We start from the raw sequence: 16428 nt of genomic DNA on the forward strand, positions 1-16428 counted from the left end.
AAGAAGAACATGGAGGTCTGAACTTATGCATTTCATAGGTTGTTATTCTAAATTGTCGGTTCAGTGTGAACATTGTGGAGGTATAGTATCAAAATTTTAAGACCTCACTTGTGAATGTGCAACACCACCCCCTATATTATTTCCAAATGTGTTTCAGCAAGCATATGCATATATGTCCTCTCAAATGTGTGCATCTATTATATGTCCATGTTCATACGTGGAGGTCTTTACTTCTTTGTTCATGTCTGTGTATCTGCTGCGGTCTGTCTGTCATAGTTTGGGAATCGGGGTTCAGCACATGCTTTTAATCAGGCGATCTCTGACTTTGCCAGACGACTGTACACTGCTCCCCCTCCTCTCTTTACTCCTCAGTCCTCCTTCCCTCCCCTTCTCTATTAAAAAACATTTTCTCTCACTGTTCAAGGGAAAAAAGCTCTCTGGCTCCACGCAGTGGTAGAGAGGTAGCCTGCCTCATACAAGCCATAGAACCTATCGTCATATGCACTGGTGGAATGTTACTAAGTACATTTACTTAAAGGCACACTATGCAGGATTTGTCGGTTGGTGTTTGTAAACACAGCAATCAAAGTTGGCCCTTCCTCCTCGGCTCAACGACACCAGAGTGAGCTGAGAGCGAGAGAGAGAGAGAAAGAGAGAGAGCAGCAGTGGTTGAGCAAGCTAGAAAGTGAATGTAGAGAGTGAGCAGGGATAGTGAGAACAAAGCTGTGAATAAGATAAATAAAACTAAAATTATTTTCTGATTGTTTCATGGCAGTTATGTTCTAAAGCTCAAGTAAACACACCCACACCTTCATGCAACCCTGCGGGAAGGTGCTGCATTGCTGGATTTTGTGTCAATGCAGCTGAAGTACACACTTATCCTGTCCACTGTGGCCTCTCTGCTCTGCGTGTGTGTGTGTGTGTGTGTGTGTGTAGCTCAGTCCTGACCTTGGTCAAACAGACACAGACAGCAAAGGAGCAGCAGAGGAGAGACACGGAGAAGCAGAGGAAACACTGAAGCACACCCACTGCGCAAAGGTTGATGCCCAGAAATGTCCCAAACACATCAAAATAATAAGAAAATAAGAAAACAGAGGCAGACGGCAGGGTCTCTGTACACTGCCACGCACTTTTACTGGGTCATAATTGATGATAGAGAGGGATTATTTTTGTGTCTATACATTGTTTTTTTTAGGAAAATCCGACATATTATGCCTTTAAGGTATGATGATAATATGTCATTCACAGGGGCCATTTCTCAGGAGAATGAGTATTTTTATTTTTTATACTTTAAGTACTTTTACCTTAGTGGGATTTTAAATGCAGGATTTTTACTTAGAGTGTTTTTTAAATTTTGGTATTAATACTTTCACTAAAATAAATGATCTAAGTACTTCTCCCACCACTGCTCATATTCATACGTGATGGATGTCTTCTTATGTATTGTCTGTACATTTCTTTCTTTCTTTCTTGTGTCTTTCTCTTTATTTATTTATTTACATAACTAATTGTAGTCATGCATTCGGGCTTGTTAATGTTTTTCATCTTGGAAAACATTTCAAGAGGGTGAAGAGTTTAAGCCATTTACTGTAGACAAAAGTAATGGAAAATCATCTCTTACTGCAACAAGTGTGCAGAGTAAAATGTAATTAGTATTTATGTAAATTATCCATTTGTAATAAACCATGCTTTTCTTTTATATTACAAATTTCACCTGTAACCCATTTGGCTCTTTCTACAATATTAACTTTATCATTTTTACATTTGCTTTGCACTTGATGAATTTCTCTTTTTTTAATCTCCTGCCATGCACTTTCAGCCTGTCTCACCTCCTTGCCCTGTTTTTCACCGCCTATTGCTGTGTCTTTCAGGTGAGAATAAGTGACAGTTGGAGTGACAGGCTCATTAGGGCTTCATTACATGGCTGCTTGGACAGGAGGAGGAGAGAGGCCCAGTAGATGAGCTATAAAGCAGGACTGGCTGGCTGGGCGACCCCAGCAGCCCCAGAGCCTCGGAGCGTCTCCACAAAGGTTCACTAAAGGCCCCTAAGGGGGAAGAGCACACCTGGGCCAGGTGAGGTTTGCCGTGGAGAAGGGCACTGGGTGCACATTTACCGAGAAAGCGGGGGTGGATTCCTCACATTCAGCCCAGGAGGTAACCCCAAGGCACTGCACTACGCACACAATACACTGACATGCACATACATATCCACACATACACACACAGACTGTCTGCCAAGGGTATTACAAGTTTAGACTTTTCAACAGGTCTACTCAACTAAAAGAAAACAGATCAAACAGTGAAATTACTTTTCCAAGCCTGAATAATGAGAATTAAGACAAGACACAAGTCGTGACAAGAACTTTTCACATTAGATATTTCAGGCTGCTCCTCCTTGAACTGTACCACACCTCCGAATCCTGAGAATTGACAAGGCTTGAAAAGCCAGACCCAGTTGTTCTGCAGTTGGATTTGGGTTTAATGCCTGCCAACAAATGTCAGTCAGAGGTTTGTTTTCTCGGGGAGCAACTGAGTAACATATCTCGAGCTGCGGTGATTAAGGCATTCAAGAACCATTAAGTAGTTAAATTAAGTGTCTAAATGGAAACCAGGTTGCTCCTCGATTTTTAAGGATTTGAGTGAGGGATCGGGTAACAGATCTAAGATGAAAAAAGACCTTGGTCAAATAATGTTTACACATAATTCATAATGTTTAGAGTACTTTTGCAGACTCTGATGCAGCAACATAATTAAAACAGAGTCATGTAGGACACTTGGACCTGATGTTAAAATATTTTCCAGTGACTGGGGTACGTATGCAATTTGAATGCATGTAACAAACTGAAACTGGCTGAGCTGTAAATACTTCAACCACCTTGCAAAATACTGATAGTGATGGTGTTTTGTGTCAAAATACAGGGAATTTTCTATGAGCAGGTTTCAGCACCTGTCCCAGGCTCCTTGTACTTCCTTAATGGTGATAAATGAACCCGGTTGAGTCATAGAACTCTGTGCCAGTGAAATATATCTTAATGAAGGAAATGTGGCTTCACTGGGACTTACAGCTGCCACAAGTATGCAAGAGTACACTGTTAAATGTACTGTGAGTCTGAATGAGTGGAAGTGTTTGGAATGGGAGAGGGTAGTGAGAGTGACGTTAGATTTGTGTTAACGTTGAATCACATATTTGTGTATATAAATCTTCTTTGACTGTGCTTTTCCTCTGCACTTTTTATCTTCTCAAAGAGGTTTAGACCAAATCTATGACATCACCCAGTGGAATGTAAACAGAGTAAACATGTCACAAATGAAAAACATTTATTTTGTGAATGTGATATCTAAGCCATGTAAAGTTGGTCTGCTAAGTTATACTGTCACAACATGCAGGCAATGAGAATTAATCTGGTGCAGGTTTCTCACTTTAATACAGTTAAACCACCATCACTGCCATAAAAACCTGTACAGCCTGTTAATAATGTGTTTCCTGCAGGCTCTAAATTACATAAACATTTGTTTACAGAAACAGGAAAGACGCTGACACCAGCTAACTACTAACAATTAAATATAGCAGATAAGGATAGTGCACATCCACTGTAATAATGTGAGAAACAAAGTAAATATTTAATATTTGAAATCAGTGCTTACCAGTGAAGTGGTTTTAAAGGAAACATTGGGCAATGCTGCTCCATTTGTTGAGTAATGTTAGCTTGCTTTAGCAATTTCTAGCTAGGATAAAAGATTACAGTTCTTCAGGTTAGAACATTAGCAACGCTACTGGCAGCCCCTGGTCGGATAGAAAGTTGTGAAAACCTAGATAACCCTGTTTCTGTTTGTTGTTAGAGCAGTTACAGTGAAAGTCATTTTACACAGCTTTGTCCGACTTCCTCCACAGGCATGCCCAGCGTGAGAGGGGTCTATCAGCTGTCAATCACTTGCTAGGTGGCCTATAGACACTAAGTGCACCCCTATTTCAGAACAGGCTGAGCAGTGAGAATGAAAAGATTAAAAGGAAAAAAAAAACTAAGATCTGAGAGCAAAAGTGGAAAACTACAGCAGTGTTTTGCTTCCATCAGGACAAAAATTAGCTCAGTTTCTCAATATAACAAGAAAACTTTCTCACTATAATGAGAAAGTTAACTCTATATAACAAGGTAGTATTTCGTAACAAGAACGTTTTCTCATTATAACAAGATCATTTTTCTCATTATAACATGAAAAACAACTTGTTTTATGCAAGTTATGCAGCACATTGCTGCTCTTTATGTGTTGAAGAGTTCATGGGGAAATTATGATATTAACTGCAGCTGGACCTCATGTTACGGAAAATGACAGACAGGTAGAAACAGGTTTTATTGTAATATTCCAGGGGATAATGACTGTGTGCTCACTACATTTCACTCACTGTTAATGAGAAGCTGCTAAAGGACTGACAAAAGCACAGCCAAGCACTGTTTTAACTGCTTTTCACTTTCTCATTGTTTGGGGAAAATCCATGTAATTTACGTGCTGGTGCGCATGCATGTTACCATGGTTACACATATACGCCATGACAGTTCATGTCCAGAAGGTGGATTTAATAGTAGTTTAGATACATTTCAAGCATTTGTTTCACACCAGCCTAACCTAGATGGGTTGCTCATGTTTGTCACAATAAAAGCACCTACCTCTTATAAGAAAACTTTAGAACTTATGGATTTATTTTATGGTATAAATTTTCTTGCTTACACTTTTGGGTTCATATTCATGGTTTAGGTATTTCATTACATTGCATTTGTCTTTATTTATGTGTTTTTATGTTTGCATTCCAGTGAGTTCAGTTTGACTCCATACACAGCTCCTACGTTGTACTCCATGACTTAGATTGCTGTCACATTTTCAACTACTCATAGAGAAATTCCATAAAAACTGAATGAGGTTGTGGAATTTGGATCTAAACAAGAGGGTGGATTTCTCCAAAGAATTAACTGTGATTTGACTCAGACAGCAGGCCAAATTCATAGAGGAAATATGAACATACACAAAGCCTAAACCTCCACTTAGAATCCCCCTCTCTGTGCCCTTAACCACTGCCTCTCATTTTATGTTGCCAGTGAATACTTAACCACCCTGCATTGGTCTTTTCTTTATCCCCCTTCCTTTCGCTGGAGCGGTTTCCCATCCCTATGCTCAGATGTGACCTTTCACCCCTGGCGGCATGTTGACTCTCGATGGCAGACATGCTGGTGTCTAATGCTCACCGCTCCACAGATCGGTTAAGTTACGGTCAGTTCCGACAGTCACTGTGGCTGAAGAAAAGAGAAGCTGGATGGAGATGGAGGATGGATGCTAATATTGCCTTGGCTGAATATAAACTATTATTGACTTCACTTTTTCCCTGTCCTTCCTCTGTTTAGGAGACTGGCGGACGCCTCATCTCTTCCTGCTCTCTTCTCCTGCTCTTTATTCTCCTGCTCTTTATTTTTCTCTTTACATGGAATGGCTTTGGTCAGCCTGTGCACTGCCAGATGCGTAAAGGGAAAGAAGAAAAAAGGATTGGACAGCTCAAATGCATTGGTTTTTGTATTTATATATTTCATAATGTTTTTCTGTATATCACCTAGTATGGTTGGTTCATAAATTCCTTACAGTGGTGACTCACCCAGTTCCTCACTGTGAACAACTGTGTCACTACTTCCCACGACTGAAAACACAGAAAAAACAAAATTAAAGACAGATTGCAAAATAGAAACATATCAGGCGCATCAAGCTGACATTCAAAACCCCATGGCAGCCGCACCACTGGATATCATTGCGCTATTTGGTGAAATGATAATTATGATAATTGTTCCGTGAACTGTAGCAGTGTGGGGTTGTAATAGTCGCTCTTTCCACAACAGGAACTACTGGGTTCTCTTCACCGGCATGCCAAAACCACAGAGCTTACACAGCCCTGAGGATGACAAGACAGGGAGGATGGAGGAAAGGGGTAAATGAAACAAAGAATGAGGCACACTATAGGGTCCTATAAAGACTTTCATATGTACCGTGCCCTGCATGTTTGATTTTCAGTGACTGCGGCACGGCTTGGCTGCCTCTCAAGGCGATCCAAGAATAATTTCCATGAGTAGAGGAATGGATCTGTGACTCTACAGATCATAGCACTCTGTTAGTCATATGTATTTCATTGATTCTGACTTTTCTTCCCTGTCATTTGAGTGTTTCAGTGAAAGGTGTAATGGCATGGCTGCAACTGACCTAGATATAAAACTTTGAGTACTCAGTGTTGCACCATTTTTGTTGAAATCTCTAACATGACCATTGAAAATACGCTGAAATGATTTATTTTATTGAAACTTAGCTTTTATACCATATACTTTAGACTCTATATTAGTCTTGCCATTATTGCTAATGCTATCTGTATTTGTTTTAATTTAATTTCTTGAGAAAATAATGTTTGATTCCTAAGAAAAATAATTTTTCTTTTCTTTGTGATGAGCAGACATTTTTTACCATGATGACTGTCATACGGTGGTCCAAGTTATAAATCTTTGTATTTTACGCCCTGTCAATGGGACTTAATTAGTGCTTATTAAAGGCAGGTGTGCTGCTGAGGTCAACCAGCTCAGTCGCATTGGTTTAAATATACAGCGTGTTAGCATCAGTTAAACCAAACTGCTACAGATGGATACATAGACTGGTGAAAATTCATGTTTATTTCCCATAAAATAAAAAGTAGTAAACTTTTATCATTCACTTATCACTCACACCCACTCTATCATTCTCATTATTGTCTAATTTCAAGGTATTTACAATGAAAATATAATGAGCTATAAAGAAATAGTTCAACATTTTGGGAAATATGCTTATGTGGTTTCTTTGTGAGAGTTAGCTGAGAAGATTGATACCAATCTTATGTTTGTGTTAAGTTTGAAGCTAGAGCCAGGAAGCAATTAGCTTAGCATAGCATGAAGACTGGAAGCAGGGGGAAACCGCTAGCTTGGCTCTCTCAAAAGTTTAAAAAAAAAAAACACCCTCACTGCATCAACAAGACTCCAGGAGGTCACTGGCTTTAGTACATCAAGAAACAGTTACAGCATGTAACCCAGACACCATAAATTGTCATTTTAACATTTCTGTTTGTGCAGATTAAAAAAACAAAGTACAACATCTGAGTTTGAAAGGTAGGCAAATTTATGAACTTTGAACAGAGACAGGCTAACTGTTTCTCCCTGCGTCTAGTCTTTATGGTTAGCAAGGCTAATCGCTTCTGAGACGAAAGACTCCTATAAAAAGCTCCTTTTTAAGAGTTGTTGCACGTTGAAAATGATATGACACAAATGTTCTGAAAACAACCAGCATCACGCAGGATTTCCTGTCTGTTGACTTGAAAGATTTGCTCTGCTGTGCATGTTATCACATAGACATACAATACTTACAGACATTATTAGGAGTTAGATGTAGTTCTGTCTCCTTTCTCTCTAAATCCCCTCTTCATATCAAGTGTCTTTGCTGTCTCTGGCTTGTGTCTTGTTTTTTCTGAGCTCTCCGTTAGCACTCGGAGCTGTCAAGGAATGATGCTGCACAGTGCTGCCAGGCAGAGGTGAGGCGCAGGGTGACACACTGAGAAGTGAGATGAATCTTCTTCATCAAAACCACAGTGATATATATGCTGCTACATCTCCATCCTGTGTATAGGCACTGTCCTTTTTCCATTGTTGTATTCTCCTGCTTAGATCTTACTGACACTTTATCTTGTATACCCTATAACATTTTTTTGAGCATCATCCCTTATATTCATTTTTGTTTTCCTTTTCCACAGTTTACTCTGTTTCACACTATACATGCAGAACTAGTAAATCTTTGTGTTTTGGGTTAGCCAACTAGTATATTGGATGCATCAGGTAACAGAATAGAGCGAGTTTCAAAGGCTATTTGACAAAAATAATTAATAACTTGATTACTTTAAACATGCCAACTTGGCAGTCCAAGCAGAATATTTTCTGCTTGATACTGATCTGTTTCACACATTCCCACCTTCATACATACACTCACAATCACAGTGAGCAGGCATGATGCTAGCGTCACACACTTGCACAGTCTGAGCTCTCAGGCATGAAAAGATCGATTCTATCTTCTATGTCTAATTCTGGGTTTTCAGACGGGATATGTGCGTGGACTATATGCGTATGTTGCCAGGTTTGTGTCAAGATTTCCAGTGCTCCCGCTGTGTTAATGGCTAGGCTGTGAATCGTCACCACGGCAATGGTCAAACGGGGCCAGGCTGATGACGTACACCGGTAAGTCCATCCAAGGGAAATAGCAAATGTGTGTGCGTGTATTCTGAGGTGTGTTCAAAGTCCTTGCTCCCCTGCCTTCTTTCTGGGCCCTACGAAGTAGGCAGCAGTGTGAACAAAGGGTCAATGCCAGGCTTTCTTCATCCATACTGGAGGGCTTTGGCACCTCACAGCTCTTGTAGACTCCAGCACCTGCCTTCTCTCAATCTCACTGGGACAGCGTCATTTAGCCAGACTGATCTTCTCCAGGCCAATAGGGAAACTTAATTTAATCATTCTACAACTGGTGCTGTGTGGGTAGAACACAGATTTCACAGACGGCATAATGTTGTCGAGACAGGGTGGCCTGTTGGACAATTTTGTGACTGGGAGGTTGCAAGTTCACTCCAAGCAAGAGCCAGAATCCCTTTTTTCCCTCTGAGCCTGACACTGAACTGAAACCAGCCATCCATGAAAAAGTGCAAACCACTCAGCAAGAACTTTGTTTTTGTGAAAACAGTTTTACTTAATTGCTGTGACAAGATTTGCGCTGTCGCAACAGCCACTGCTCCACCTTCTTGTTCCTTTCTGCAAACACATCCATATGTGGGAATTGACGTCCCGTGATGTTTGCTTAAATCTTTATTCCCTCAGTGCCCCGGCTGGCTCGGCCCAGTCCAGGAACTGCAGCAGCCGTGCAGCGGGGCCTCACTGCTGGAGGGCAGGAACTCACTGAACAGGAGGGAGAGCTCCTAATTGGCCTGAATGGCTGCAATCTGAGCCAATAAGAGATAAGTGCTGGATTGCTCTCCAGATCGGCAGCGATAGCATTGTGCTGTGTGACCGGGCCACGATTGCGCTGTTGACCAAACAGAGAACAGGTGTGCAAGCTCTCTCCAGCTCAGGTGGCCTTCCCAGCAACCCCGAACAAGCTCTGCTGTGGCGGGCCTCACACACCCTGAGCAAACACACTGAACGCTCGGATTGCTGTGCACTGTATGCTTTTATACTTTGAGGAAAAAATCCATCTCTGTGTGACAAGCTTGTTCCTGTGTTATAGCTGGATAATCTACAGTATGGAGGAATGTATTCGTAAATGTTGGAACAAAGGCACTCTTAACCTACTTCCTTCATGGCTAATCAAGCAGCATTGACTTTAGTGATAGGGGGCTGGTTAGACGGATGTTGGCGGTTTGAACGGCGTGCAATGCAAGCTATTAATACTTCATTTTTTATGAATCACAAAGTGGCAGCAAGTGAATAGTATTTTCGTCTTTCCTGCAACTGCTTTGAATATTAATTACAAATCCTTTCAACTTGCCTCTGAAGCGACCATTTCTATATTTCACAAACAATAGATATTGTAAATGTTTGGCTCAGATGGCCAATCTTTGTTTTGATTAGGACCCATAAGTGTATAAATATGCCTATAACCTTCTTGGCAAGCAAACTCTTGACATTTATGGCTTCCAGATGGCAAACGACCAATGGAAGAATTCACATTTAATATTGTAAACAAAAGAGGAGAAATAGGAAAAAGAATAAGCAGTAATATCAAAACAAACAATTCTTTACCAGTTTCCCTTTTAGGCTTTATTTTTCTGTTTGCTTAAGCACATAACATCTTCTCTGTAATTCATTGTGTTTGGTATTAGTCATTTTAATGCTGTGTGTATTTATGATTAATTTCTAGAAAAGAAATAGATGTTGCTCATAAAATGTGTGCAAATAGCACACAGAGATAAACTGTTAACCAGCTGTTAAACACACTGTGTTGTGTATGCATGTTAGTTCACTGAAATACTCAAGTGTTTGCCTGTGCTGTTTACATCTGAATTTGACTGAGTGAGTGTAACTTTTTCAATGAGAGAGGAAGGGGGTCTTTAAGAGGGGAATCACATCCTGTGCCAGAGCCCTGAACTCTGTTTCCAAAGCCAGCAGAAGTGATGGGTGTGCTGGGATAATGAGGGGGGTCAGTATCAGAGGGTGAAAGCATTTGGGGATAAGCCATGGCTAATGACGAGGAAGTCCGAGGCGGCTTTGATCTACACAGGTCCTTTGGCACATCGAGGGAAAGCTGTGTGCTATACAAGGAGACCCCTAATCTTCTTAGGGATATGCTTAACATTCCTCTACTTTTGGGGACCAAGAAGAGTACTCCATCTCTCCGTCTGTCCTCTTTATGGGTGCAATTCAAAACAGTCTGCAAGTCTGCATCCTATTTTGCTGTTGGTTTTTCGGGAAAACCAGAGCATATATGAGGGGAAAGACAAAGCTGTGGGTTGGTGGGTTGGCTGCTCGATGGAAGGAAGGCCTCTTCTGGTCACACTGTGGGATGGTCTCTGCTAAGCTGGAACAGGTTTTTGGTGGGTTTTGGGAAGATTTCCGCATCAACCACTGGCATCGTGTAGCTGAAGCTAATCCTGGAGAGGAAATTTTGATTTCATTTTGGATGTAGAAGTTGTTCCCAAAGTGGCATCATCATCACTTCAAAATGATTGATTTCTCCCCATGTCTACTGGGATTATTTTCTAGAAAACCATTCTTGTTTTCTTTCTACTGCGGTTGGAAGGTATTTATAGATGTGATGTTTGAAATTATATATTATATATATAAAGTCTGAATTGGCCTAAGAATGACATTAAGCACTATTCTCTGAGGCGTTTTGAGAAAGGACAGAGCTGGAAATTACAGTGGCTATGCCAGCCTGCTGCCTCCCTGCGTGCCAGTCAAGGAGAAAAGCCCAAAAAGCAGCAACGAGGATGGAAAGTATGGAACAGTCCTTTCCATGCCTTTGTGAAAACTGAAAAAAGGGCAAATTCACTCCTTTTTTCCCATCCAGACCACATTAGACAGATTAGAAAATTTACTCTATAAAGATATTTAGTAATTGAACTTGAAAAGATAAAAATAACTTTTCTACCTTGGTTTTTCAATGAGAAAGAGGAGCTCTACATGACGAAATGGAGAAACATGGTGTGAATTTCTAGCAGCAAGATTAGTGAAATCACTCTTTTTTGTGTTTTCACAAATAGAATAAAGGTTTCACAAATCTGAAACTGTGATTTAATGACTCTCTAGAGTCTCCTTTGGTAATCTAGTCCAGAAGTCCAAGAGTACTGGTTTTTTATCTGGATCTGGTCTAATGTGGTCTGGATGGAAAAATATCAGTGAAATCAACCTTTTTTCTGTTTTCATAAGCAAAATAAAGGTTCCACAAATCTGAAAGTGGGTTTAAAAAGGGTTAAGGCTTTTGCTACAATGTCTAACACTTTTGTCTAAGTGTAAATGGTAAAAAAAAAATGGACAATCAGCTGCTAAATATTAATAATTATTTATGTTTCCCTTTGTTCTCTCAGGAAACTGCCTATCTTCAACTGTCCAGCCTCTGGACTAGTGGACTGAGCCCTCAAGGATTTCAGTCATAGTACTGTGACATGTTCACCATCATCACATCAAGTCTGTGAGGGCGCTGGGCCGCAAGGGGATAAAATGTGCTCAGAGACGGACTTAAGACCTCCACTGTTTCCATGGAGATAAAATGAAATTCCTGACCATGTAACTCATTTCAAAGTGTTTTTCTGAACAGCTCCTAATGGTTTTGAAATATGCTGGTCTGCGGCTTTACTCTCACCAAACTTGGTCAGAATGCTCAGAGAGATTTTCCCTTTACATGAACTGCTACACTGCTATTAAATCCTCACTGAGGATCTTCACATTGTAGACGGACAAAAACCAACCATTACCCCACCTAGTTTAGCAGATTATAATAAACAAATCCAAGTCATTGAGCCTATTATTTTGTGTGGATATTATAGGTTATCTCACTTCAATTCATTTATACAACAAAAGTGAAAAAAGCAAATGTCATCAAAAGTAAATATTTTACACATCCTATTATTATTAATATTACTATGATAATTATTGGTTTTTTTTATTATTTCTCACTTTAAAGCCTATTGCTGCAGGATTATGGGTAATTTTCTAAGCAAAGTCTGGTGAAGTCTGCACCCCAAGCAGACTCTCTGGAGAGAGTCTACAGAAAATCCACTTGAGGATTCTTGTGGGCTTGATGAACTGTGGGTTTGGACAGCCCTCAGCACTCACAGACTTCTCAGGAACGCGCCCGCAAAGTCCGCAAGTCTGCAAGTGCGGTTAAGTCCGGACATTTGGATTCAGCCTCAATTTGACGAGCAAGTGTTGAGCAGTTGTGGGCACGTAGGGAGGGTCGTCACGGCTCTGTGCTCGCAGGACCGCATTTGTGCATGTAGAGCAGAAATGCTCCCTCATGAGGATGCATGGTTTTCCACTCGCGGATATTGTTCTGAAACTAATTAAAGCCATAGTTTTCCATCAACACTTGTTCCTTGTTGTTTTCTTGGTTTTCTTACAATAACGCTTTTATTCTTACAAACAGATTGGTTTTGTGCAATACTTCCATGCATAATAAGAGATGGACCAGAGAGCCCTGCTAGTCAATCAGATCCTTGGTGTGGGGATAGTGATGGACCCAGAGACCCCTCAGTCTTGCTTACTGCTAGGCCAACAGAGTATTAGCCAGCCGAGGCCTGCGTGTCTGCAGGGGCTTAGACCTGCCTTCGTTCCCCGTTCTGCAGCCAAAGCCGACACCCCTCCAGGGCATGAGGAGAGAGGAATGCACTCCGACCCTCCACCCTCCTCTCTTCTTTCCCTCCAGAGGAGCAGGGATGGAGGCCCCTTTATGGAAACCAACCAAGACCCCAGGCATCAGATCCCTCTGTTTTTCATCCTTCTCTTTACCTCCTCACCCTTTGCTCTTTTTTCTCCCCTTTGTGCGGGGGTTGTTTGCAGTGGTAGAGTACACAGTGCGGTGTAGCCGCAGCCTTCCAGAGGGCCACGGCAAGCTTGGACGGGGCCCCTGATAAGGGCTGCGCTCGGCTGCTATGAGGGCCATGAGAGCACAAACATTACGCCACTGAGTAAACGGATCCTGGGGCCCACTGCTGAGCGCCTTTGTTATTGCGGCTCACATGCAGCCGGGTCAGAGCAGATAGAGAATGCAGCTCATATGGCTGGCTTATCGCAAAATCCAATCCCGGACCTTGTGGTACAGCCTATTCTTGGAACTGGGAGCATGTTAACTCACTGGTTGTTTTTCCTTGCTTTTTTTGAGGGGTGGGGGTGTGGGGGTCTTTCAGGGATTTCAGTCAAATCTATTTATAAGTGCAGTTATGAAAGAGCATTTTAGGATAGTGTCTGTTCCAGATGGCTATCTGTGCTGTTTGTTTGACTGTGATAAACAAGATCAATCCTTTATGTTGGATATTTGCCTGCGATATTAATGTTTAATTAAGAAGGAAATGGCTCTCCTCAAATCTCTGTTAATCTCACCGAAACTAATGTTATCTTGCATGGCTGTGGGAAAAAACACATCTCTGCCTCTGCTCAGATCAGCTAATCTGTAGATGCCCTTGACTTGGGCAGGATTTTCTCTTTTAAAAGCATATGAAGTGATAGTTAACTTAACTCTCAGTCAGTTTAAATAATATTTACAGATTACATTTCCTGACACATATTCACTAATTCATTGGAGATTCCAGCCTCATCTGGTGACAGAATAAAATCTGTATACGTGTCTATTTTATGTGTTTACTGCTTCCTCTGTGTCCGTCTCTGGCCCTCATCTCAGCATCTTCCTTCCGAGTTCCTGGAGGTGCAGGATGGAGGAGAAAAGAGGAGGCAGGGTGAGTTATAGCGGGAAACAGAGACTTAAGCAGTTGTCTAAACACTGTCAGCAGTGTTCCTGGGCTTTGGAGAAAGATCTCCCCCTGTTGCTGTGTGTTCTGTCTGAGGTGACACACTGGAGGCTCTGGTTCCTGTCCTGGACTCAGATTCTGGCTCTTCACCATCCCTCCTGACGTACCACAGGCAGTGAGACAGTTTCTAATATGAATTTAACAAATGAGCGGCTCATTTGGGAAAGTAAATATGTTCCTTCATTTTCAGTTTTTCATCACGGTGTTATGGTTTGGTACACACACAACTTAGTTTCCTGCTGATTGGACAAGCACATGATTGCCCAAGCAACACATCTTGTAGACTACTCGGGAATTCATGAGGCATGTTATTTTTCTTCCAAATGATGACTTTGCTGGAATTTGCCTTTAAGGACACAGGGCCAGCGACCCGAGTCACAGGCTCTATATGCACATGCCAAACACCAGCCAGTCCTCACAAGAAAAACGACAGTGTAGATGTAAAATTCAGCCGACAAAAACGACCTATAGTTACGTTTACGCCATCTAGCGATGGTAGTAATTATGACCCGGGGAAGTGACGCAGTTCAGATGACGTTAATATGAGGAGGTAGATTGGGTGGATGGCTAGATAGTTAGATGGCAAAAAGTGGACTGAGCTGCAGGAGAATGCATTTCACTTCCCATTTCCAACCACAAGTGTCATGTTTCCAACCCAGACGGGACTTTTTTTTAAAAAAATGATGTCGTGTTGCCATGATGACGAAAGTTGTGTAACCTTAAGGAAGTAAAAACCACGTTTCAAGTGATCATTTTAACCCAAACCATGATTTTTCCCTAACCCTAACCAAGTGGTGTTTGTGCCTAAACCTAACCAGACCTTAACCACAGCGTTGTCACACCATAAAACATAATTATTTTTTAACAGTGATTTGTAATGGTTTCGGAAAGCAGTATATTCAGATCCTATGGGTCGTTCTGGAGTGCAAGTACAATCATGTGGTCGTTTAATTATATAGATGTGTTGCAAACACGTAACACCAGTTTCTTTCCTGCTCCAACATTTTACTGGAAATTAAGGTCACTCTGCTGTTCCGAGCTTCTCTCCGTTCTCTTTCACGATCCATAACTCGGCATCTGAATCCAGACTGTGCGGACAGAACGGTCTCACCTTGGTAAACCCAGGGCACTTAATGAAAACTGATGACAGACCAGTCATTAGAGCTACACACAGCAGCCATTTATACTCTTAATCTGTCATACACAGGTGACCTTGGGATCTGTGTGTTTGTGTGTACATGCAGGATTGTGCCCTTTCAGGTGGGTTTGCATGTTAGAGCTATATATGTATAAATGTGAATATGTGCATTTATATTTTTCTGTTAAAGAAAACAATCTCAACCTTCATTTCACTTTGAAAGACACGGAGGAGGGAACCTTATTCACGATGGTGACTTGTTACAAAATAAAAATCCATCCTTCCCTGGTCATGGTGTGTTGCATGTCTGGGCCCATTTTGTTTTTTTATGCCACGTTGTTCTTATTCCTGTGGATGACTGTCATCTAGTTAAAATCTTTTGAAAGCAGATAAAACTTCAGGGGACTTATTAAAATATTTTTATATTTTTTTTATTAACATATGGATCATATGACTACTTGTATGTAAAAGGCATCACTGAACCAGAGAATTAGTTCCCTACTCTGCAGTTTCCCTTAGCTCTATGGAGCTTTATGGCATCTTTCAGCTCGTTGTTTTCATTTTCAGCTCTACTGTTTTGGTTCAGTCTCACAGCTCTCATAGTGTCGTTTTCAGCCACAGGCAGCTGTTTTCAGCAAAAAAAGCAAGCCACAAGCCCTCTGAACTTTATCAGCCCAGCACTTAACGGCTGAAACACAAAGTTAGCAACTAGCTTGTGAATATAGCAGAATATCAAGAAGCTAATGAGACAATATTTCCCTCAGACGTTAGCAGAGACCAAAACAGCTAAAAGGAGAGTGAATATTTGACTTACACTCACCAGGTGGCCAGATATATAACTCCAAATGAATGCTAATGTTGCTTCATATCTGGTGAATGTGTAAATAAGCAATTCTTTGCTAGCATATTCACCATATCAACTTTATAAAGTGATAATATGTCATTGCTGTTGTTACAGCTTGCTTCCACTGTCGCCGTGGCCATAAAATCTGCTAATACAGATATAAAGGTGATGTATCATGCACATTTCCAAGTCTATATTTATATTCTGGGGCTCTACTGGAATAAATTTGCATTATTTACAGTTAAAAAAAAAGCCTCCTTATTTATCTTACACTGGCCCTTTATACCTCTCAGTTCAGCCTCTGTTTCAAACAGGCTGTTTTAGCTCCTGTCTCTTTAAGGCCCCCCTCCCAGTGAACCCAGTCTTCTGACTGGTTAACTGGAAGTTGCGTCTTGGCAG

The 16428-nt window shown here is 41.2% G+C and overlaps 2 long non-coding RNA genes across 2 annotated transcripts; one reads left to right on the forward strand and one right to left on the reverse strand.

Moving 5' to 3' along the window:
• Positions 1–1828: 1828 nt before the first annotated feature.
• LOC122996471 lies at positions 1829–12141 on the forward strand. The gene is made up of 4 exons (XR_006406985.1): positions 1829–2073; positions 5877–7579; positions 8138–8276; positions 11612–12141. It is a non-coding gene; the product is annotated as an uncharacterized LOC122996471 (long non-coding RNA).
• On the reverse strand, positions 4677–7502 carry LOC122996473. Its single transcript, XR_006406986.1, has 3 exons — positions 7416–7502; positions 5639–5680; positions 4677–5497 (listed from the first exon to the last, which is right to left on the reverse strand). It is a non-coding gene; the product is annotated as an uncharacterized LOC122996473 (long non-coding RNA).
• Positions 12142–16428: the final 4287 nt, after the last annotated feature.

The sequence above is a fragment of the Thunnus albacares genome, chromosome 14 (genome assembly GCF_914725855.1).
Source record: "Thunnus albacares chromosome 14, fThuAlb1.1, whole genome shotgun sequence".
Classification (NCBI taxonomy): Eukaryota; Metazoa; Chordata; class Actinopteri; order Scombriformes; family Scombridae; genus Thunnus; species Thunnus albacares.